This window comes from Marmota monax, unplaced genomic scaffold (assembly GCF_021218885.2).
Source record: "Marmota monax isolate L192 unplaced genomic scaffold, Marmota_monax_Labrador192_F-V1.1 WCK01_AAM20220418_F8-fsc00001, whole genome shotgun sequence".
Lineage (NCBI taxonomy): Eukaryota > Metazoa > Chordata > Mammalia > Rodentia > Sciuridae > Marmota > Marmota monax.
This window is the reverse complement of record NW_026693777.1, coordinates 59,752,763-59,777,671: the sequence shown is the minus strand read 5'-3', so window position 1 is coordinate 59,777,671 and position 24,909 is coordinate 59,752,763. Positions and strand designations below refer to the sequence as shown.

Here is a 24,909-nt window from a genome sequence, read left to right as displayed (position 1 = left end):
ATATATATACTGGACTCTGGGAAACCATACATTTTTCCCATGCCTTCAAGGCTCACATGGGGGTCGCTGATGTTTTATTTGTTTTATATATAAAAAATAAATCCAAAGTAAATATGATAAAATAGTATCATAAATTCTAAGCAGTGTTTACATAGAAATTTTTTTATTATTCTTTATAATTTTAACATTTTTCCAATTTATAAGAATGCATATAATTATATGCAATTCTTTATATAATTTCAGAGGTTCATAAACCCCTGAAGCCCATACAATATCATTCTGTAAGTTGTACCAAATATTATTTTTTTAAGATGAATATTAGGGTGAATGTTCAATTTTGGATCTATGTCAACTTATTTTAACGATAGTTGACATGAGATTGAATCCATAGTAAGTTCCATTAAGTGTTGTATAAAAGTTCATTAGGGGATGTATCCTGGGATTTTTAATATATCTTAGCATCTCTTAGTCGCCCTTTCTTAATCTGTTATATGTGTTAGCTTTTTGTATAACAGAACATCCTGAACCTAGGGGCTTAAATAAATCATAAAGATTTATCATTTCTCATGATTTTGTGTATTGGCTGGCCAGTTCTCATCCAGGCTGGCTCATCTGAGCTCTGTGGTCAGCCAGTGGCTTGGCTGGAAATGCCTGATCCAGGATGGCTTCACTCACATGTTTGGTAGTTGGCCCACTTCCAGCTGGAGCAATGGAGATGACTTGGCCATGTCTCTCTTGTCACAACAGGCTGGTCTTGGCTTGTTTACATAGTAGTGGTCACACCACAGGATCACCAAGAACGACAAGAGTGCAAACTCCAATACAAAAGCATTTTTTTTAAGACTTTGTTTGCATCATGCTTGTAGTTGCCCCCATTGGCCAAAGCAAGTCACATGGCTAAGTCCAGAGTCAGTGTGGGAAGGGACTACATAGTTCCCCCATTTCAGCCTTTTCTCTTTTCATCTTTCCTTAATTGAATGAATACATTGAGGCAGGAATAAATTCAGTGGTAGCTCCTGTTACCCCGGCTGATCTTTGGAACTCCTGTACATGGCAGAGAAGGCACTCTGGCTCTTGATACGTCCACTGCTGTCTTACCAAGACATGAGGAATTTGAGCTCCAGTCTAATTCTACTCAGTCTGATTCTAAAGTTGCTATGTTTTGTTGAAGAAAAGGTAAAAGCAGAAGCTATAACAACAAAAAGAAAAATAATTTTCTATTAAAGGGAATTTTGTGAAAATAACATTTAACTAAGCCACTGAGAGAACAATGAGTCATGCCAAACCAGACTGGGTTAGATGTCCTTTTGGACCAAAGGGTGGAAGTCATGCCTTCCAAGGTGGGGGCAAGACTTCTTCCTTCCCAATTTGGCCTGTTTAGCAAGCACTGATTGTCCATGTGGAGAAAGACATTCCTTACACAGACCAAAAAATACATTTTTCCCTTGGTTGAAAGTCATGTCTTTTAGACTCTAAGATGATTCTTAAAATAACCCTGTGTCAGTTCCATATTCAGTGAGCCACAGATTGTGCTATCTGTGGGCTCAACAAGATGTGAATTGAATAGGATTAATTTAGCTTTGTGCACAGGACTCCAAAAATCCATTAACCTACAGATCTTTCACTTTGATATATCCTCTCTTCCTCTGCTCTGCCCTGTCTCATTTAAAACTTCAGAAGTGGAGAGAAAACTAATCTCCTAACTTCAGCAATCAGCAGCTCATGACCAATCTTCTCTGTGCTCAACTTCCACTGGTTTAGTTTGAGGAGAATCCTAGATATCACAGCATTTCATCCATAAGTAAACATATTACATTGGCGTCTAAATGAAGCAAAACTTGTTACTAACTACTCTTTGGCCTAGAAGAGAAGTCTGTCTCAGAGGACAGAAGCTAGTAGTTTTCCTTTGACTTTTAATAGTAGAGCCTTGTATTAGAGACTAATGTAAACATCTCTGGTCATTGAGGGGACTTCTCATCTACAGGAGGATCTAGTATCTTGGCATGCGGGATAGGACTGGCTTCCCCCCTTACAGTCCTCACACTATTTAGGCACTACCTTTAGGTGCCATCGGTAGGGTAAGTTCATGGTTATCAGCCTCTTTATTCTTCCTCATCTGTATCGTATCATGCTAATGGCTATAAAGACAACACTGGTTTCTTTCAATAATCAGATGACTTTAAATTTAGAATGTCAAATCTGAAATATCCTAGAACTACTTGCAGGGTCTGTGCAAAGTCTCCTGATCTGTACTCTAGGAATCCTGGTCCTAAACCTGCTTTTATTGGGACTGCTTAAAAATCAAACATAATGCAGCATTAGAGAGAAGGGAGGTTGAAAGTGGTAAGTTGAAATAGTTTTTTGTTAAGATTCTCAGACACTAAACTAGTAAGTTGATATGCAGCAATGGTAGGTATTATGTGCGGGCTGACAACTAACTTGATTTTTTCAGAATAGTAATGAAGCATAAAAAGAGTCACAACATTGATCTTCTATTTAGATTATTATATTCTCCTGTAATAACAAAGACTTCAGGTATAAATCAGGTGCATAAAGTTTTGACTTTATGTAAATAATTGAAAGTCCATTATTTCCCTGGTGAGGATTCATCGACATTCATTATAAAATTAATATTTACTCATTGGGGGCACTCATACCTGTTTCTGTGCTTTGTTTCTACTACTGAGAACTAGAGGTAAGAGGTTAGGAAAGCTGGGACCACCTCTTCCTTCCACTTCCTTCTCGCCACACCCCAACCACATCCTCCCAATAGGGTCCCTTCTTTCCCCACAAGGCCTCTTCCCCATCCTCCACTTGAAGCCTCCCTCTGGAACCAGGAGGACTGAGAAGGAGGACCACTGGAAAGCCAGGAAATAACCTGCATCTGCTCAGAAGTGAGGAAACAGCCAAGGAAGGGGGCTCTCTCCTCCCTTCTCGAGCTCTTTCTATCCTCCTCCATCTCACCAACACGTCAAGCATTGTTCGGCAGAGACAATGAGACACTGTCCTCTTTGTTTGGGACTATGAATCAGAGTCTCCAGTGTTTTGCAGCATTTGTATTTTCATATCATTGGCAAAGGTGCATTTTATATGCTTCAAATATAAGGCGTGGTGAATCGCAAGATTCCACCACTTGCAAAGTATGATGGTTCTGCCTCTGCAGCGTGGCTTCAGCCTCCCCTTTACCTTGACTCTTACCTGGATCTTCTGTCCAAGTGGAATCAACTTGCTCTTCCCTCATAGACTTGGATGTTCTTGTGTCTGGCTGGAATCTATTTCCTCCCCTCCCCCCATCCGGCCTCAGTTCTACCTTCCTAGTCTCATAGTTAAAGTTATACCCTTTAAATCTTGAGACACTTTATGATGGTTTGTGCACTTTTTTTTTTTCTGATAAATCCTTTTCAGGTGGGGTCCTTTGTTGTTGGGTTCTGCCCTGTTGTTTTGTGACTTGCCATACTAAGGGTACGAGACTTGTTTAAAATATAATAAAATTATGGCATTTGCAGGTAAATGGATGGAGTCAGAGAAGATGATGCTAAGTGAAGTTAGCCAATCCCAAAAAACCAAATGCCAAATGTTTTCTCTGATATAAGGAGGCTGATTCATAGTGGGATTGGGAGGGGGAGCATGGGAGGAATAGAGGAACTCTAGATAGGGTAGAGGGATGGGAGAGGAAGGGAGGGGGCAGGGGGTTAGCAAGGATGGGGGAATGTGATGGACATTATTATCCAAAGTGCATGTATGAAGACACAAATTGTGAATATACTCTGTATACAACCAGAGATATGAAAAAATGTGCTGAATGCGTGTATTAAGAATTGTAATGCACTCTGCTATTATATATAAATAAAATAAATGAATAAAATTTAATGGGAAAATGCTTGTATTTCCTTCTGCTCTGTGTAAGCAGACATTTTTTAAAACTGCACTCCACATCATTGTCCTGAAGGACAAAAGTAGAGTACAGAACTGCCGACACAGTGAAGCACTCTCAAGACCCACTTCAAGAAACCGCGGCTTCTGTTTCTTCCACTAATGGAACAAAAGAGGAGGAGTGAATTGGTGTGAATGCCCTGTGATTCAGATGTCACCAGAGCCTTTGATTTTAGTTGGACTGATGAAGCTGTCTGATGCATAGGTGTCTCTCCTGACTTGGCTCAGCTCACCCTTTGGGAATATGGCATGGTGAAGACAGGGAGAATACAGAGAAGGATACTAAAAAGGGCACCTGGAAGCCATGCCACTCATCCACAGAAGGCAATAGAAAGCAGCCTGACATTGGGATGCTTCTGTTGCCAAGCAGCCATAATGTTGAAACCTGGGCAAACTCCTTCCCCTTACCACTGTTGAGGAATCTGCAGGGAAGGATAGTTCTCTCAGAAGGTGAAATCTATTGTATGCGGGTCATTGATTTTCACAGATGTGAATATTTAAGAAATAGGCAAACAGTACATGGAAAGATGGAAGGAAGAATTAGAATGGGATTTTGCCTAGACAGTACCACCCCTCCCACACTTGAACTCGTGCATTCTGGGCAAGCCCTCTACCAACTGAGTTACAGCCCAGCCTAACAACATGCTCTCTTATTGCTTATGGTTTGGGAGGGCAGGGTGAATTCAGCTGTTTAAAATTCATAGGGAATCCAGAGACTGGTGATGTCCAACTAACCCTCATGAAATCTTTGAACGTGAACTCAAATTGGGAGATTTGCACCTTTTGAGCTTTTTGCACTGTTTTTCATGATCTGATGGGTGAGGTCTTCTAAACTCTTACAGAAGTGTAAAGGAAAGAGACCCCTATGTGAATGGCCAGAGAGAAGTAGGGTAGTTTATAGTTAGCCTACAGAACCTGGAAAGACATCTGATCTCCAGTTTGAACATGTGGGGTGAGGGAATCTAAGTGGCTTGTTGACCAGAGTGGAGAGGGAGAGACAGGCAAGGTAAGCTGAGGCCCACAGGCCAATGGGAGGCTTGGGGGTGATATTAATTCGTTAAGATATTTGTTTACTGTTTTGTCCTTGGTTGCAAACTTCTGAAGAGGACAACATGGCTCAGTTTGACATTACCAGTACCTGGCACAATGTTTGCCATGTGTTAAGATGGGCAACTTCACCAAGTAAACCAAACACTAGAACAAAAGGACCTGGAGGGCTCCAAACCTTCCAAGTCCACTTGGTTTGCAGCAACTCAGCCTCCAATGAATGAATGATTGGTGACAGTGAATTAAAGTAGACAACTAATTGTAAACTGGAAATGTTTTTCAAAGATAAAAATAGCCCCTTCAGATAAAACCACACTGAGGCTTCCTTTCTTTTAATAGAACAGGATATTAACCCGGTGTGGCTGCAGAAGGAAGCTGGGTGGGCTAGAAAGCTTCTGCATCTGACTCTTCCTCCCCCTTCCTTCCACCCCTTGCATTGAGAGGCTAAGTGATTGCCCCAGCCTGCATAACCAGTCCGGACTTGCACCCCGCCCCCCTCAGGGGTGGTGCCTGCTCTCAGCAGGCTGAAATGGAAATAAACTTCACCAGGGCCCCTCCACTCCAAAGTTCCCATGTCTGAACAGAGCTGTTCCAAATTGGGGGCTGGCCTGGTGGGGAGGCAGCAGCCTGTGATCACTAGTTATGCCATCCAAGGCCACTGTGACTTTGACCCTGAACTGAAGGAGTGGTCAGGCTATTTTTGTTGATATAATGGGTCACTGCCAGATCGTCGGATAAAAAGATTTTCCTTGTTCAGCTATATAGAATGTAAAAATTTCTGGCAAAGTTTCTGTTCTGGCAAAGACAGAACCCTAACCCTAACCCTTTGTTTTTCCTTCAGTGAACTAACCACTCACCTGCGCAAATGGGATCTGGTGGTGGCCTCCCTCGGGCAGGAGGCCGAGTCTCAGGAGGCATGCTAATGGCTTAATTGTTTTGTTTATTCAGTTCCTCCAAATTCCAGTAGCTTCATTTGCATCAAGAGAACTTTTCCTTGTGTCTTGGCATTTCCTTTGGTTTTGAATGGCTCTTAATGTTTTTGGAAAGGTTGGGGGAGCTCTCTGTAGTAGGTGTAGCTTTCTCTCAGTAGGGTTTTTTTCTGGCTGTGTGGTAGAGAAAGGAAGAAAAAAATTTTAAAAAATTATATACAGTCTATCCACACAAACTACAGACTATTTTGGAACCTGATATTTATGATGACATTTATGTTTACATACTTTAAGTTTGGGGGTTAAAAGATTAATGTATACAAAGGAATGATGATATTTAACCGAACCCCCCTCCCCCCAAAAATGGCACATTTATGGAGCTGTGGTTTGCTTTTCAAAATGTAGAAATGATGCGAAGGTTTGTTTCTTCGCCCATGACAAAGAATTCCAGGTGTAAGACTATTTTGGTTCATGTGGGATAGGCGTTTTAAAAATTTAAGCATTAAAGAGATGTTTTGGATCAGAGGATTTTATAATGCCCTAGGACAGCAGTTCTTAATGCAGGGTGAAATCTGACTTTTTGGAAGAGATGTGAAGGTTAAAGTCGATGAAGTCCTCTGAGGTTGGTAAATCTACAGGTGTGCTGGCCTCCTTAGGAAAGAAATGCTTCCATTCCCTGAAAACTAGGATTTGGGAATTTCAGAGTTGCGAAATCATGTGGTAGATCTTAATGTTATAAATCACTCAAACAAATACAGGATAAAGCTATTTTGGGAAATGTTTGTGATTATGCAGGATTACATGGGGATAAAGAGCTTCCAGTGGCTCCTCCCATTTCTGAGGGTGTTCCGTACTTTGCATTCTTGATAATTTTCTCTGGAAACTTCAGAGCTTTTCAGAGGCTGGATAGGCTTCTGAGCATTTAAACAGCTTTCCATAGCGTTGAAAAGAAGAGCCTCTGTCTTTGGAAGTAAAAAATTACTGAACACTGACTTTAAATTGTCCAGCACTTGTTCACCTTTGAGATCGCTATTATTATTTCTCCTGGTTTACAGAAGAGGAAAGAAATGAATTAGGCAACTTGTACCAGGTCACCCATTTGAAAAATGGTAGAGAAGGAATATAAATTCTGGGTCACCTGAAATTAAGGTCAATTTTGGAGAGGCACTGTCTATTCCAAGACTTGTCCAAATTGGGGGTCCAGGGACTAGCAGTGTGGGCTCTACCTGGAATAGTATCAGAAATGCAGAACTCCAGCTCCCATCCCAGATCTACTGATTCTGAGTTTGCATTTTCCCCAGGTCCCTCGGTGGTTGCAAATGAGCACGTAATCCAGGCAAGATAGCATGACTCTGAACATGCCTCGGGAGGAAAACCGATGTCCCCATTTTTCAGGGACAACGATGCAGCCAGATGTCTCCAGTCTTTAGAAATCCAACTAACCAATCATATCTAATTATACTGCTCAAGTAAAAATTTAAGAGCAGTTCTTCAACATGGAATTGTGGGAATTTTTCTCTCGGGCAGTTCTGGAGTTAAGCTCTCCTTGGCTGGATGCACAGAATAGGTGGTTGTGTACAGCATGCTAGGAAAACTCTCAACCTAGAATGTCTCTTCCATGGCTGCTGTTAATGCAAGGTTTCTACCATTAGTGATCTTTCCAAATTAGTCTATCCAGTCTTCTCCTACAGAGGCCAAGAACAGAATTTGTCAGTCCAGAGAAGCAAGGCAGAGCGATCCAACCTGGGGAATATCAGTAGGATGAAAATAGAGAAGGGCTTTGGAAAGAGCCCCACTTCCAGAACACTCCAGTCCTGGGTGGTTTTCCTTTTACTTACTTAGTTACTGTACTGGAGAGTGAACGGAGGGGTACTCTACCACTGAGCTACATTCCCAGACCTTTTCATTTTTTAAATTTGAGACAGGGAACTCACTAAGTTGCAGAGGCTGGCTTTGAACTTGTGATCCTACTGCGTCAGCCTCCCGTATAGCTGGGATTACACATGGGTGCATCACTGAGCCTGGCTGGTATTTTTTTTTAGAATTAGAATTCCCACAGGCATCTGGGCTGGAGATGGTAGTGTCTCTCTTCCTCTTTTCTTTTCCCTGCTGACCTATTGCCTCCCAATCCCTGTGAGTCTTCACAGGGTTCTCCTTTCCTGTTCACAGCTGTCACACGGGTTTAAATCTGTATTGTGCCCTGGGATCATCACAATAGATCTTTACTTTCTCCCTCTAATTCACAGAAACAGCGTGGATAGAATTAACATCGTGGTACTATCCCTTTCAACCAAAAAATAGACTACTAAGGCTGGGGCTGTAGTTCAGTGGTAAAGCATGAGGTGGTACGCACAAGGTCCTGGGTTCAATCACTAGCACCAAAACCCAAAAAACAAAACCCCCAGCATTTCTGTCCCCATTAAACCTGCTCCATCCACCTCTATTTTTCAGTAATCCTTCTGGTGTATGTAAACTACATGGTTTAGATGCCTTGTCCCTATTATTAACTTGCACGTAATAAGTTCTCAATAAATGTTGATTGATTGATTGATTGATTGAATGAATGAATGAATGAATGAACTGATTCTCAGGCTCATGTTTTATCGCTCGCCTAAAACATAGCTGCTAGTCATTTTCCATGACTAGACTTCCCTTCTCTTTCTTGCCATTTATCTGAATCCTTAGAGGCTCAACTAAAGGTTCATTTCCTAGAAACGTTTGATTTTGATCATAGAAGGGATCATTCCTTTCAAACCTCGGTCCTTATCATGGAGGTATTGAGTACTAAATCACGTGGAATCTAGAATTGTCATCTGTGTACGGAATCTTATGGCCGAAATAGACTGTAAGCCCCTTGAGGTCCAAAATGATTTACATTTCTTTGCACTTTTCAGAATTTACCATCTTTCTCTCCTCATGTTCCTGTGCACTCTGGTCATTTCCCCCATTTCTCCTGGCACTTGAGTGAGATGTTAGGGTTCCTTGTGGACTCCCACCCCCCACCTCCTCTAAACTCCTTCTTCAGGAATGCATATGGTCCCTGAGGGTAGAACTACACCATCTGGTCTCTCTGAGTTTTTTTTTTTTTTTTTCCTTCTTCTTTCTTTTGGCAGTGCTTGGAGGTCAAATCCAGGGCTAGGCAAAAACTGCCACTGAGAGACCCCTGGCCCCACTATTATGACTTGTTGAATGACAGATATTACTAACTTTATCCTTTTTAATTTCATCTGCATTCTTTTCCTTGTGCTCAGTTCTTGGAACTCCCACTTCTAAATTTCTTAGGACGACAGTGAATAAATGTTAATGAAACTGTGACTCAGCGTATCCTCCAGCCAGGGTGTGAAGGTGAGTCAGTAGACCATGGCAGGCAGCAGGTCTCTTCTACCCTGAGGGGGAGGTAGGAGCCTGCCTGGTGACCTGGGTAGGTTTTCCCCCCTCATTGTTTCCTGGAACTGAGTAGATCAATTATTTAACTCTGAACTTCAAATTCATTTTTTAAAAAGGAAGTTAGTATAGCTTGCATTCTCTTTTCCAGGGGTGATATATTGATTGTTAATAATAAAGGTATAAATGCTTTGGATCCTACCACTGAGACTATATGAAGTACCACAGTGGGATTTTGGCTGGAGTTCTCTCCTACATGTCCACCTTTCTGACTTTCTGTCTGCCTCCAAAATGAAAGGCAACTGTCCCGGTACAGATCCTACATGAGCATTTTTCTAACTAATTTATTAAGTTCTGGCCTACTAAACTTTAGAAAACCATACCATTTCTTTCCAATCTTTTAACAGATTGTCTTTGAAAGAGTCTCATGTTGCCTGTTAAGGAAATTACTTCAACTGAGTGACGTTAGAAATGGTTCAGGAAAACTAGACACATCTCTGCTGAATCTGTCCAGCCTCAGACTTTCCCTTTGACTTGTCTGGGGAGAGATGAATGGCGGGTGGAGAGTGCTTCTGCTTTCATTCTCTGGAAGGTTGTATCACCGGCCCAGAGAATACAAACCAGATTGAGACGAATTAGTAATGCCTCCATTGAGTTTGGGCAGGGTGGTTTGCCTATTTGGAAAATCCTTGGCAAAATTTCTTATCACCCTCCCTAATTGGCTGAGTAATTTAAAGAAGGCTTTTGAATTCAAATTTTCTGAAGAGAGGGTGTTCAGTTCACCCTTTTGTATATGGTAGATTGTTTGCAGTGCATTCCTAGAGGAAAAGACACCCTTTCTGCCTTGACCCTGGGCTGGAGGAGACTCAGCCTTCACTGGGAGCATGCTAAAGGCAGGATTGTATCCAATTCTGTTAGCTAGAAAATTATAATTGCGAGCAGAAAGAATATAGGAAACACGTATATATACTTAGACGTCCATGTGAAAGGTTATGAGAAGAAAATGAAATAATTACTACTAAGAAGGTTTTAAATGGTCATTTTCTCCCCTTTCTCTCTCTCTGAGTATCCTGCTACTATGCCTGAGTCTTCTAGACCTAAACTCAACAAAAATCCCATCCCTTGGGCCCCCCAGCCTTCCCAGCTGGGCACTTTCCTCTTCCATTTGCCCATGGCCTCTCATTTGAAAGGTTCCAGCATCATGCATCATAGACTACCATAAAGATAGAACCATAAACCAAAGATAGAACCGTCTCATTAGGATGTTGAACACCAGAGAGCAGGGCTGTTTCTGACCTAGCAGTGGTCTCCACCTAACTTAAGATCCACCTGTGGTGCTATCTACGCATGTCAGTCTTGGACTGACAAGTTGAAATCAGAGCTTCTAGGGGTGGAGTTCAGACACAACTGTATTACTTTTAAAAGCTTCCGGGGTGGTTCCTAAAAGCAGCTAAGGCTGAGAGCCACTGTTGGTAGGTATTTAAGATATTTAAGGCTTGTTGACTGTGCTGCCATTAAGTATAATACCAAATGCACACTGATCAGAAACCATGCAACTTAGGAAGTTTTGTGGGTTTTTTATTTGGTTGGTGAAGAGAGGATATTTGTTTGGTATTTGACTTCTTTAAGAAGATTGGTGACTCCAAGGGGACTGGAGAAAGGTGAATCTTTGTGTGGACAGGGTGGTTTGCCTGTTTGGAAAATTCTTGGTGAAATTTCTTTTCAACCTCCTCCCTAATTGTCCAAGGGGCCTTCAGTGATGGCCGAGCTGTGGCCGTCTGTCAAATGCCTTGCAGCCTGAGATCCCCCTGCCTCCTCCCTACCTTAGCACTGTACCCTAGATCAGAGACCTCCAAAACTGGCAGGGCATCAGAACCACCTAAGGAGGTGATTTGGTAGTTTGGGGATGCGACTCAGCAACTGTTTTACACAGAGGTTTCTAGTGATTCCAGCAGGAAACTGACAGTTGGGCCCACTGCTCTACACACAGCTCTGCAGAACTGGCAAGACCGGAGTCTTGCATCCTGAGCTGTGGGGTGTGTTTTGGCTTTTCCTAGGTTGTTTTTCTTGCTCCCCTAATTATATAACTATATAAGTATTTTCCCTAGAACTTTTGTGTATTTTTAAAATTTAACTCTTCACATCATCTGAAATTTACTTTTTAGTTAATGGTCCTATAAGTAATTTATTAAATAATGCATTCCTTCTGTTCTAAAGTGCCACCTTTAAATTCACATCTATAATTTGTTTCTGGTTTCTTCTGTCCTATTAATCCTTTCCTCTACTCCCAAACCAGTAACCAGCACCACACTGTATAATTATTCTAGTTTTAGAATCTGTCTTTGTGTTTGTATGGGAAAGACTGCCCTAGTTATATTCCTTTCTAAATGAGTTCTTGGCAATTCATTTTCATCTATTCTTCCAGATAAAATTTACATTAACACGTCAAAGTCTCAAAACAAAATCTCTTGAAAACTGTTGGGACTGGGCGTATAGCTCAGTGGTAGAGCATGTACTTAGTGTGTTTGAGGTTCTAGGTTCAAGCCCCAGCACCATGTTACAAAAGGAAAAGAAAAGAAAGAAATCCTCCTGTTGAAGTTGCATGGAATCTATATAGCCATTTGAGAAGGTCTGAGTCTTTGCATCTACAACATGGTGTCCTCTATTAGAACTCTTTGTTTAGGGCCTTCTATGAGGTATGCTTCTCTTTACACAATTCTTTTACGTTTCTTATTAAGTTTATTTTATACACTTTTATTCTTGGTTCAAATGGGATTGTTCCTGTCACAGTCTTTTGAAAATATTAATAATTTTATTCATATTTTGTTTGTATGATTTAATGGATATCATATCACCACCTACATGAGTATAATAAAAATCTCATTTATTTAAATATGAAAGGATGCAGCATTCTGACTCATTCCATTTTTTTACTCTTGAATCAAAAAAGTGAAACAAAATAAAACAATTTCTCCCCGTGTCCTAGTGTACTCCTCATGAAGAGTGGCCTGGGCCATTGGGCCATGGTTGTGAAGGCTCAAGGAGGCTGTAAGGCCAGTGGGTGCAGAAGGAGCTGAATCTGGGCTGACTGTGCAGCACAGGACCACTCCCTGCAGCCTGTACTGAATAGATCCCTGGCAGAGGGCAGGAGGTTCCCTGATGCACCTTCTCATGCTACAGAAAGATCAGGGAAGCACAGTTGAAAGTGGAAGAGGGAGAGAGATGCTTAAATTCTGCCTAGCAGAGATTCAGAAGCAGAGCCAGGTCTTTGCTCATATCTCAGAAGGAGAAAACACTGACTCCAGGAATCATATCATTGTAATAACTAATTACAAAAGAGTCCCCTGCAAACTATAGAGTGACAGATGTATTAGGAAATATTAACCCCATGTGTTCTAGCTTTTTTTTTGAAGTACTTCCAGAAAGTAAGCAATGCCATTACTGGATAAAACCTGGTCCATTTACCCCAGGATTTTTTTTCCCCCCACAGCTTTAAAGGAAGTCTTATATGAAAGCAGAGGAAACTGTAAGGTGACTTTTTAATTCAGAAACATGTCTAACCCATTAATAATGTACATAAAACCTTGGGAATTCTAAGAATTGGTGAATATGCTATCAGTTCCTAGCGTCCAAGGCTAAACACCCCTCCACTCCCCAAAAAGGGTATGAGAGAGTTAATAATGTCTCTTCCTGAGTTTCCCTTTGAATTTCCTTATCTTGTCTTAATCATCCTGTATCCAAGGAAATATAAAAGTAATTAGTCAATGTTATTTTCTGACAGCAGGATAAGATCCAAAGTTAAAGGTGAATGCTTAGCCAGTTGGGTTCTAGCAAGCTGGAGAATGGAGAGTTTTATGTATAATGAAACAAAGCATTCTGTGTACCCAAGAAAACAAATTACTTTTCTCATCGTCATATTTTCACATTATATTCTACAGCCATGAAATAAGTAGATGTCTACTTTTTAAAAATGTTGAATTTCTTCTTATAGAAAAACCCGGGAAACTGTTAACAAAACTGTATTAAAAATAATGCAGTCAGGTCCATGAAATGAAGGATCTTCTGACTATGTGGAGAATAGACTTCCTAGCATAGAAGTGACTAGAAATCCCTGCAACTAGTATTTTATTTAGAACCTTTGGTTCTGTTCTCACATGAATTTAGATGATTTTTCCTGATGAGTTCCATAACACCTTCAAGAGACTGACAGTTCTAATAAATGTTTTTCAGAGCCAAAAAAAAAAAAAAAAGATTCTGGATTTTTTTTTCCTACAAGGTTAATAAACCTCAATTCGAAACAAGAAAACTTGAGACTAATTTCACTCATTAACTCACTTCAGAATTTTGAAGTGGTTTGGTGACATCAGACCAAGCCTGCCATCTGAGGGAGAAAGAATCAGAGTGGCTGAATGCTTTATCCAAGGGCACAGTTTGGTATATAGCTCTAAGCCTGTTTCCTAAGTCCAAGTTTAGGGAAGTTGTTTGTGGTTTTTGTTTTTCCTTCCTTCTGTGGAGTCAGAGTAGCAACTCTCTCCGGAAAGGGCAGGATTAGTATGAAAGCTAGCCTCCAGCTCTGCAGGAGTCATCTCCTGCCACGTCACAGTCACCCACTGGAAGAGATTCTGTTCTCTCCATTTTGCAGAAGAGAAGGTTGAGGTTCAGAGAGGCTAACTTGTGCTGTGAATCCAACCCTGAGTCAGTTGCCTTTTTGTGTGTGTGTGATGCCCTCTCTTGCTAGGCAAGTGCTCTACAACTCAGCTACACCCTTAGCCCCAACTTTTGCGTTTTTATGCTATTTTTCTTTTGCAATTTTTTGTACTTTGTTTAGTTTTTTTTTTTTCCCCAAATTTAAATTCTTCAGCATACCTGATAATTTTAGGGGAAGAGTTTCCAGTGGGCTATATGTGTTTAATACCCCGTTGTTTCTAAAGACTCACTCTCTTTACAGAGTAGTGGCTCCTCTGTCCACCTGATTGGTCAGGCCTCTCTTTTTCTTTGATGTCCTTTTCTTTCTTCATAAAAAGCTAGGTATCTTATAAATTTTTTCTTTTTAAATAAATTCAAATTATTTTTCAAGCTATAATCATATCAACAATATAAAAATAGATGAGCTGACTTTTTTTTAATTTTTTTTTTTTTTGTGGTACTGGGGATCCAAACCCCAGAGAGGATAGTAGAGAGGGACACTCTACCACTGAGCTACATCCTCAATCAACTCTTTTTATTTTATTTTGAGACAGGGTCTGCTAAGTTACCCAGGTTGGCCTTGAACTTCACATCCTCCTACCTCAGCCTTCCCAGTAGCTGGGATGACAGACATGCACCAGTGCAGCCAGCAGATGAGGTGATTTTTTTTTTTAATGACATGCTAGTTTGAGTTCCTAGAACTTTCTTTAGTACTTGTTGATTCTTTAAGAGTTTTCTTAAATACTTTTTTCCTGATTTTATCCCAAAGTAAAAAATTACAAAGTTAGTTTTAATTTTAACTTAAAATATTTAAGTAAATTAGAAGACAAGAAACTTAAAAAAAAAAAAAAGGTGATCCTTTGCAAAAGATTATTATAAACATGTCATCTCATGTTACTGTGTACATCGTGATACTATACGTGGAAAAAACTTGGTGAGAGGCATCGATAACTACCCCAGGTCTTACTTTTTCCTGTTTTGACAATTTTTCTTCTCCCTCCAGTATGCCTTAGAAATTAAACTATCCAGAGAAAATGTAACAAGAGCCCAGCACATCATGAAAACAGAACTCAAGGAAATCAAGTTCTATGTGAAAAGTTTGCTTCGCTGATTTAAATGTCAGGCTGGATTTTTTGAATTCTTGGTAGAGAAGTCCTTTGATGAATTATATATGAAGGCGGAGAAAATCTCTCTTCCTTTTTTAGCCTCTAAACTTCTGTATTCCATACCGCAGAGTTTGGAGAACCTTCATTCTGAAGAATACAGCAATGACCTCTTTTTCCTTTGAAGAAAGCTACTTAGCAAATCCAAGTGCATTTATTCCCACTCCATTATGAGTTCTGTACATTGAATTGTGTTGTGCACATTTTAATTTTGTTGTGGTTGTCATATATTCAGTTTGTACCTTTCTGCCATCTGAGGGAGAAAGAATCAGAGTAGCTGATTTTCTTTAGGAAAAAAGAAACTGAAGTTGGCCATAAAAAGGAAAATGGTGACAAACAATCTCATTAGGAGAGAGAAAAATCAGTGACTCAAAATAAGAACTCCCAGGAAGGAAGCCTAAAGTCCCTAGAATGGCACTTCTGTGTCTTTTGGAGGGGCTTTGGGCTGTAGGTAAACCGAGAGCTGGACAACTCTGGTGTCTGGGGAGTAGCTTTGAGGTAAGGAATAGGTTAGGTAAAGAATAGGATTTTCTACCTCAACTAACCAAGTTATCTTATATTTCTGTCTGCACTTGGGACCAGAGTTCAGCTAATAAACATTTGGTTAGAAAACAAAGCCCAGGGAAACATCTTTTATTACACACAAAATCTAAGCACTATGAATTCTAAAGCATTCATTAGGCCCACTTCTGAGGAAGACCTTGAGAGGTTTCTGCCTGTCTCAGGTTGATAAATAGAAGTAAGGAATGTAGTGTCCATTACTGCTAATCCAAGATAAAATGTCATGGATATTTGCATTGTCGGGTGCTGACCTTACAGTGGCCATTTCTCCCATGCCTTTGGTTCTCTCACACAGTGTTTCTCACAGTGTCCTAAATTTTTATCGGAGGGAGTGCAGGACCCTGCTTCTTCTGCTTGTGCGAGGGGGTTACAGGTTACAGAGGTTTGAAGCTCCCCCTGCTCAGAAAGCTGTGAAGTTACCAGCTCCGGCACTCCAGAGACCCAGGAATCCTGGGCGGGAGCTGAGGACATCTCAGGAAGCAGAATTGGCTCAGTGTTTCATGTATTGGACAAGTTCTAAGATCACAGAGGTAACAATCTTCTCTGTTCCCCTCTTCCTAATTCAGCCTCTGGCGGCCCTTTATCTAGGTAGAATAACCATAGTCCTCTCTCTGGCCCACAGGTTGGAAAACTCTGAAAGTTTGCCAGGCCCAGATCTGGGCATCAGGAACTTGCTGGGTGCTGCATAAGCCATTCATCTCTGTAGCAAAAGGAAAATTTCAATGCTGACCTAGTTTTACGTGGCCATTATAAAAAAAGATTCCTACTAATGAAAATAGAAAGTCAGTTGTAAATAGAAGAGGATACTAAATTCCTAAGCAATCTATTCATTTTTTTCCCCCAAACTTAAATAATTCTACTGGCTTTGCTTCACAAAGCAATTATTGCTAGGGGGCCGCATTAGTTACACCTAGTAGCTAAATCTGCAAATACCACTGAGCTTCCTTCCTTCAGAAGGATTTAGTTTGATTAATTGACACTCTTGGGTGACGCTTCTCAGTGGAGTCAGAGGAGGAAAGAAGCTTAGTTCAACCACATGGATGGGGAAGCGTAGGGATTGTGTTTGAGTGATTTGCCTTATTGCTTAAACGAAGATGTTTCTAAGCTTGGTTTTACTTTGTCCTGTAGGAATTTTGTGAGCAAGATATTTTAGACTATAGTAGTTTGAATGTTCTTTTAAGTCTGGTACTGTAGGCTAAACTCTATTTTCTGCCAAATGTGAAATAGTAGAACAGGATAAAACCATGTGCTTCACATTATAAAAATTTTATCTGATGGATGTTTATGTTTAGAAAAATCACCATCAAATTCACTATTCATAGGTACGAATAATGCAACTCCTGCTGAACAAAGTTGGTTTCATCAAAATTACCTTCCTTCAGGAGGATCGAGAGTTCAAAGCCAGCCTCAGCAATGGCGAGGTGCTCCAAGACACCCTGTCTGTAAATAAAATACAAAATAGGGCTGGGGATGTGACTCGGTGTTCGAGTGCCCCTGAGTTCAATCCTAGGTATTCCCCCCCACCAAAAAAACAAAACAAAACAAAACTGCCTTTATATCTTTTTTATTCATACCTGAAGGAAACTCAATTTAGTTATACCTAAAATCTGTTCTGTGGAAATTTGTAGCCTGGAACCCTTGTTTGAATCCTGGCTCTTATAATCTTAGATCAATTCCCTCAGTTTTCATATCTGTAAAGTGGAAATATTCATAATTGCAAATCACCTTCTAGAGTTGTTATAAGGATCAGATGCAATAATGCATTTGGAAGTGTTTTCTAAACTATAAACAATTAAATAACTATAAGGAGTAATTTTATAAGCACAGATTTATTTTAAAACTAGAGATTCTTGGAGTGTGTTGTGTGAATCACTGGAGATACCAAAGTATTTTCAGATGGTCCAACACATGTCCAAAATTGAAGTCCTATTAAAAGCACATAGATTTTAAAATAAAAGACACCATGGCATTTTGAGATCTAGATTTAAAGAGACGTAAATAAACATTAAATAGGTTATTACTAGGTGAGCTGGGGAGAGTGGTGGCAGCTAGGAGACCCTGCAGAACTCTTTTGCTTACCAGAGAGAGCCCCACACCACACAGTCAGGTTATCATGAAGGAAGGCATCAGAGCCGTATGTACAGACAGCAATGTGGCTATCCAATGACAGTCCAGTGTTCCTCCACATAAACCAGAGCCATGGACCATTTCAAAGGCTGTAGTTCCTTTTCTACCATTCTCAAGGGGAATGGCTTGAATGCATTTGTTCCCCGATCTTCCATCCTGTTTATTGGTAAATAAATGCTCAGTCTGCTTAGCCATGGCCAATTCCTGGGGTGTGAGATGTAACATAGTTAAATGCAAGTCCATCCTAGTCACTAAGTTACTGGAGAAAACAGGTGTGGGACTTTAAAGAGGTGTGAGAGCAAGCCTAGCCAGGGCTCTTGAGTTTTTCTAGCTCTTTCCATGTGGCTTATGCATGGGACAACGGTGCAAAGCAATCCTTGATATAGAACCAAGTGATTTTTTTTTTTATTGTTTTTCATACTCAGCACAGATTTTTTTGATGCAAAAAACATGCTGTCCTGATGTGGCTACTGAATCATCATTCACTGCTTTCAAAATTCCTCAAATCTTGCATTTTAATGGTCTCTGGCAGATCGCATCTCATAGTGTAGCACTGTGCTTGCCAGTGAAATGTTTGAAAGTAGTTTCAAGTAATTTTAACATACTTTTTGAGGATGGTCCACCTTTTACTACATACCAAGAAAAATATGCATATCCACCAAGTTGTGCCAAATCTTGTTCTTTTTCTTCTTTAATTTTAACATAAAATATGCATTTTGTTTAATATTAAGGAGATATGAAGCTGGTTGGTGCTCTGTGGTAGAGCATGTGTTTAGCATGAACAAGGCCCTAAGTTCAATTTCCAGCACCAAAAAGTAAAATAATAATAAATAAAAAAAGCTATGAGTTATGCAGGGAATGAATAAAAATTATTCTGGCCGGGCATGGAGCACACTACTATAATCCTGGCTACTCAGGAGACTGGGGAAGGAGGATCACAAGTTCAAGGACAGAGGTAGCTCAGTGGTATAATGCTTGCTCAGCATGTGCAAGGTCCTGAATTCAGTACCACACACACACACAAAAGGAGATTACAAGGGGATTGACCATGTGCCAACAGAGTGCCCTTGTTTTCTCTTTTGAAGTTTGATTCATGATAGTATGAATATTCTCTTTGATACAGTCTTTATTAATTTTTTCTTATAAAAGATAGTATAGACTTAAATACTTATACTAGTAAATTTGTTAGAAATTTCTAAGCAGTATTTTCAACCAGGAGCAGTTGGTGTTTATAGTTTTGTGTTTTGCAAATAAGCTTCTTTTGTCTGCTTTGTAATAATATCCTTCCAGGTTTCTTATTGTGACCTAGAGATAATACATATACATATGAACAGAGCAAAATGGTGGGCATGTTTATGCCAATCAGATAAGTAAATAATTCTAACAGTTGATGAAAGGAGTTGGCAAGTTTTTCTCAGATTTCCTATTAGTTTTTGGCCCTGGCAGGTTGAAACAAAAGACCTGGCAGAGTGACTAGGGGGGCTGCTGAAGTCCTTGCAAAGTGATTTCTGTATCATCATCTTGTGAAGAATGAGGCATTGGAGAATATTTGGATGAAGTTGGTGGCAGTTTTACTGCTACCATCTCATTCTACTTTGGGCATCTAGTTGTTTCTGCCACATTGTCACTAGTGGGGAAAAAAGCTGTTTATCTACTCTGCTCAGAAATCATCTGAATTGGTCATGTTTTAAAGAGCAAGGATGTTGGTCAACCCTGAGACTGAACTTTGGTTACTTATTCTAATTTGAAATGATGTTGTTCATCATAAGATGAGCAAGATAAACTAACAGAAAGCTAGCAGTGGGGATAGGTTGAGGTCCCCTTGGCCTCAGCCTCTGTTTTGCACCTGTGGTCCTGCTAGGCTGTGATGTCTAGGGAGGCAGAAGCTCTGTCTTGTTCACCACTTTTTCTCCAAATGTAAATGTCCACCATTATTAGTCATCTCTTTTATATTCTTTGCTACCAAACTGGGTTTTTCCTGGATTTAGTACACCACCTGGCATAGAGCAGGCATTTAATTTGTTGAGTTAATTGATTAATTGTTTAATGTGTGATTAAAAACCAAGCATAAAGTGGGGCACAATGGCACATACCTATAATACCAGCAGCTCAGGAGGCTGAGGGAGGAGGATCACGAATTTAAGGCCAGCCTCAGTAACTTAGCAAGATGCTAAGCAATCTAGCAAGAACCTGTCTTACAAAAATAAAAAGGGCTGGGGATGTGGCTCAGTGGTTAAGTACTCCTGGGTTCAATCCCTGGTTTAAAAACAAAACAAAAAATCCAAGCATAAGAACAGCTACAAAGTAGGTGACTCTCATAATCAGTTGCATTATGTGTAGGGTTTGTTTTTTGAAGGACAAAGGCATAGGAGAAATCCCACCAGATGCCAGTCTTCACATGGTTAGTGTTGATTTATGAGGTGGTGGATAGAGGGATATGAAGGTATCCTGTCTTCTTCCTCTCCCCACACCTTTCTTGTATCTTGGGTGTCACCATCAACCACCAGTTTGTCCCCTGGATGCTGCTGTTCTCTGCTACTCAGAGATATCCAGTATCAGTGGGTGTTTAGATTGCACCCACTTTTGGTAAACATTGGGCTTCTGTTCCAGTCGAGTGAATTTGTTGCTGCAGCAGGTTACTGGTTCATGGGATAAGGTGCATGAGACCCTTTGAGAGGAACTTCAAAATTGGATTCTAGAATAGTTTTGCCCATTTACATGCTCACCAAGGGCATGAAAGAGTGAGAGTTGTAAATATAAGGTGGCATTTAGGAATTATTAGAGGCTAATAACTGCAGTTTCCTGTAAGCTTACAATAAAATTGAGGATAATATATTCTGTGATTCTTTTCTCTCTGATGACTTTAGCCAGGAAGTCACTTAACTGTCTTACCTTCCCTGGGATGAGGGTGTACTTCCAGGGGATTTTGGAGCAAGAAAAAGTAGCTCTCTTCTATGGGTATATGTTGGTTCTAAAGTGTTTACCTACATATTTGGTGGATGCTCAAAAGTCTTTACTGAACTTACTCTTGTGGTTCAGCTCTCAATTATAAGCATTTTAGAAATAAAGGGGAAGAAATGAAGACGTAGAGGCTGAAATCAAGGCAGAAAGAAATCAAGTGGATCTAGAAGGAAGTGGGGAATAGTTTGTGCAAAGAAAGGGCACCCCACAATGGGAAATAGATCCAGTGTCGTGCCACAGGGCTGAGGCTGTGAGTAGGAAATTTCATAATGTGTGCAGAATGCTGGCAAGAGGATGCACTAAAATAGAAGGTAGCCATGGCTGGACATGGTGGCATGTGCTTATGATCCCACTCAGGAGGCTGAGGTAAGGGGATCCCAAGTTTGAGGCCAGCCTGGGCAACTTAGGAAGGCCCTGTCTCAAAATTTAAAAATTAGCCAGGTGCAATGGCGCACACCTGTAAGCTGCTCGGAAGGCTGAGACAGGAGGATCTCAAATTTAAACCCAGCCTTAGCAATTTAGCAAGGCCCTAAGCAACTTAGTTAGACCCTGTCTCTAAATAAAATACAAAATAGGGCTAGGGATGTGGTTCGGTGGTCGAGTGCCCCTGAGTTCAATCCCTGGTACCCTCCTAAAATTTTTTTTAAAAGGCTGGGGACATAGTTCAGTGATAGAACAACCTTGGGTTCAATCCCCAATTCCAAAATGAAAGCCAGAAACCAATATGGGGCCAGTCTTGACAGTGAAATTGTCACTGGGTGGCCAGAAAAGTTAATTCCTGGAATCTCTTTTCTTTAGCAATAGCATGAAGTTTTGACCTAATTTTGTGGACTTAACTATTTAGACCAGGCAGTGACAGTCCCACTCTGGATTTGGAGAACAGAATAGCACACATAGTCTCTTGATCACTGCTGCATTCTAATGAGATGCAAGCTATCCTCTCCAGTGACCTGGATCAGCTTGCTTGTTATTTCCCATCAAATTGCAAGTTATAATTTGAAAATATTGGGTTTGCTTTTAATTTTGAGAATATAAATGTACTTGTAAGAGCTATAGAAAAGCCCAGGATTTATTTCTGTTCGATTGTCTGCATTCTTGGTTATGGTTTTCCTATCACACACTTTCGCCTCACAAGGGAAGTAGCAGCAGTTAGAAGGCTGAATTCTACACACAACCCTGAGCAGGTGATTTAAGCTCTCTGAGAACACAAGTTTCTCATCTGCCAACTGTAAATAAGGTCTACTTTCCTTCTACTTATGGGGTTGTTTAAGGGCATAAAATGGCAAAGGAGGTAAACTGGTAGGGTACATTTTGGTTTTAAATTGTCAATTTTTACCAAGAGCCTGATTCTAGCCTAAGAAAGAGAGCTTTGGGGCTTCATTGTACTCGAATTAGCTGCACCTTATCCTCACTTTAAAATTAGCCTTTCTGTTTCCTTTCATGTCTTTTGACCCTGCAATAATAGCTGCAGGTAGCGAGACCAAATCTGAAAAGATGGATTTTGTAGAGCCAGAATTAGCTACGTGTGAAGAGAAAAACAATCTGATTAAAACAGTTCTCATCAGGTGAAAATGACCTACAGGAATGACTTTATCGGGGTTATTTACATGTTTTTAAGAGATATGCCATAAACTGCTAACCTGAGTGAAATTCAGGTTATTGTAGGCTTATGAAGTATTGATAATTTGGACTCATTTCTTCCCAGCTCAATGTTTTTGGGGTGGGGAAGCGATGCATTTATATAATTTTGCATTAAGTAGCAATTTGTTTGGGCTGATGTCGACAGTTAAATTGATTGCAGTCTGCAGATGAGAGTGTCTGTCTTTCTCTTACCATCTGTGTACATTGTTCACCTTTTCCATCTCATCCCAAAATGTGGGGTGGTTACTTGGTTCCCAAGTGTTCCTCTCCTGACTCAGACGTGTTGTGGACCCCTAATTTATTCCACACATCAGATGCTCTTCCTTCTGTTCAGAGATGTGTTTCCTCTAATTGTAGATGGGTTTTGAAGAGAAAGCTGGTTGTGATTTAAAAGGCCAGTCTTTTCTTACAAATTCCACAATATAGTAACAACATGGACCGGGAAAGACTGCTTTCATACCTTTTTGGAGTTTTCTTCAGTTTGCCCATCACTAGATCAGCAAACTTATTCTTTAAAGGGCCACCTAATTAATATTTCAGGTTTTGTGGGCTACACAGTCTTTGCCACCACTACTGAACCTTTGTGCATGAAATCAACAGTAGGCAATATGCACATGAATGAGTGTGGCTGTCCCAATATAACTTTACAAAAACAAGCACAGTTTGGCCCACAGGCTATAGTTTTCTGACCTCTGTTCTAACATAATATAATTCCAGTGACTTAGGAGGCTGAGGCAGGAGGAATTCAAGTTTGAGGTCAGCTTCAGCAACTTAATGAGACCCTGTCTCAAAATAAAAAATAAAAAGGGATTGGAGCTATAGCTTAGTGGTAAAGCACCCCTGGGTTCAATCCCCAGTACAGGAAGGAAGGAAGGAAGGAAGGAAGGAAGGAAGGAAGGAAGGAAGGAAGGACTTAATATTTTAAACGGAATGGAGAGTACTAAATTTTAAGTACCTTCAAGTCAAATCAAGGATAGATTTTTAAAAACAATTTGTTTAGGAATTTACTGACAAAAGACTGTATTATTCTAGTTTTTAGTACTTCCTTACACTATATGCCTTTAGAATAAACTAGGCAAAATCTTGGCATTAGACCTCGGAAATATTTGTGAGTATGCACTTTTCACAAGTAATTATTCTACCTAGTCTGCCTTTTTTTTTTTTAACATTCCACTGTCAATATAAATTAATACCACTGACCTAATGCCAACTATATGCCACTCTTAGAACTGGAAACTGGATTAGAGAGAGAGCAGGGAAGGACTAGGAGAGGAAAGTTTACCTTAGATGATCCCAGAAGTCAACGGAGGTACCTTGAGAAGCCCATGCTGCTTCATTTTTAAGATCTTCGATTACAGTACTTTGATTCTTAACCTTAAAAAATGCTCCTTCAACTGTCTCAAGCCATGTGGAATATCTATTACTGCTTAGGAATTTGCTGTGGTTTTTCATTGATCGTGGCCTGAGACTTTGGAATACGTATTAATTTATTTGGGCAGAGAGTGCGGAAATCCACATGCAGAATAAAGTGAACTTTATGCTGAAATAGAATCTTGAAACTTGGAATGATTAATTCTTAAAAAATGAACCATCAGCATTAATAAAAATTGAGTTCTAAGAAGGTATTTTGCAGTTTGCTCCCTAAAGTACTGAGGTAATTTGACTGACTTCCCATTTAAAAGTAAGGGCTGTCCCCCCCCCCATGAACCCCCCCCCTATGAACAATATTTGTTTAGAGTCATTGGTAAATTATTAATGTGCATTCCAATGCTTCATGTTTGAAATACCAGTCCACCCTGTCCATGGGGATTTGATCTCACGCTGTAATCAGCAGAGGGTTCTGGGAAGTGAGAATAGCTGTGGTTTGCTCTTTTAAAGACCTTAAGAGAGAATCAAAAAAGCAGTGGTTATGCAGGAAGTAGGCCTGCTTAGTGTTTGACAGCTGGCAGTTTCCATCTCGAGTCATATGATGCCAGGAACTTGGAAGGAACACTAAATTGTGGGAAAGTTTGGGTGGGCCTCCTCTCCTCCTAGAATGTGCTTCCAAGTGTTCCTGAAGCCCTTTTGAACAGATGTCAAAATCTCTTTGGGTTTGTTCTTACCCAGATGTTTATATTACTGAGTCTTGGGTCTGTTTTCCTCCAACAATGCACGTGTGGGGTGGCATTTGGATATCTAATGAGCTGGACTGGACATATTGTTTTGAAGATCTCTGGCCTTGGCTGCAGGCTGCTTTCTAGTTGAGGCTCATTAGGTAAGTCACTCACCTCTGTAATTCCTACACTGAATGGATAGGCTAGCACAGTGACCACATCATCATGTTGCTTGGTGATGATGAGGAGTGACACACCAGACTGGCATGAAGCCTTGGTGGTGTCTCTCCATTTCATAGGACATGAAGTAGCTTGAATGCAAACTGCATGGGGGAGCCAAGCAGACAGCCATGTGCAGCAGGTTATGTTTTGATCAGGTTCATA

At 40.4% G+C, this 24,909-nt stretch overlaps 1 protein-coding gene and 1 long non-coding RNA gene across 2 annotated transcripts in view; one reads left to right on the top strand and one right to left on the bottom strand.

Moving 5' to 3' along the window:
- Myo1e (myosin IE) overlaps nucleotides 1-24,909 on the top strand; it is a 191,099-nt gene that overhangs the window by 8,383 nt on the left and 157,807 nt on the right. The gene's annotated exons all lie outside the window — the stretch shown is intronic.
- On the bottom strand, nucleotides 16-24,106 carry LOC124104184 (uncharacterized). The gene is made up of 3 exons (XR_006855374.2): nucleotides 23,715-24,106; nucleotides 5,838-6,083; nucleotides 16-1,189 (listed from the first exon to the last, which is right to left on the bottom strand). It is a non-coding gene; the product is annotated as an uncharacterized LOC124104184 (long non-coding RNA).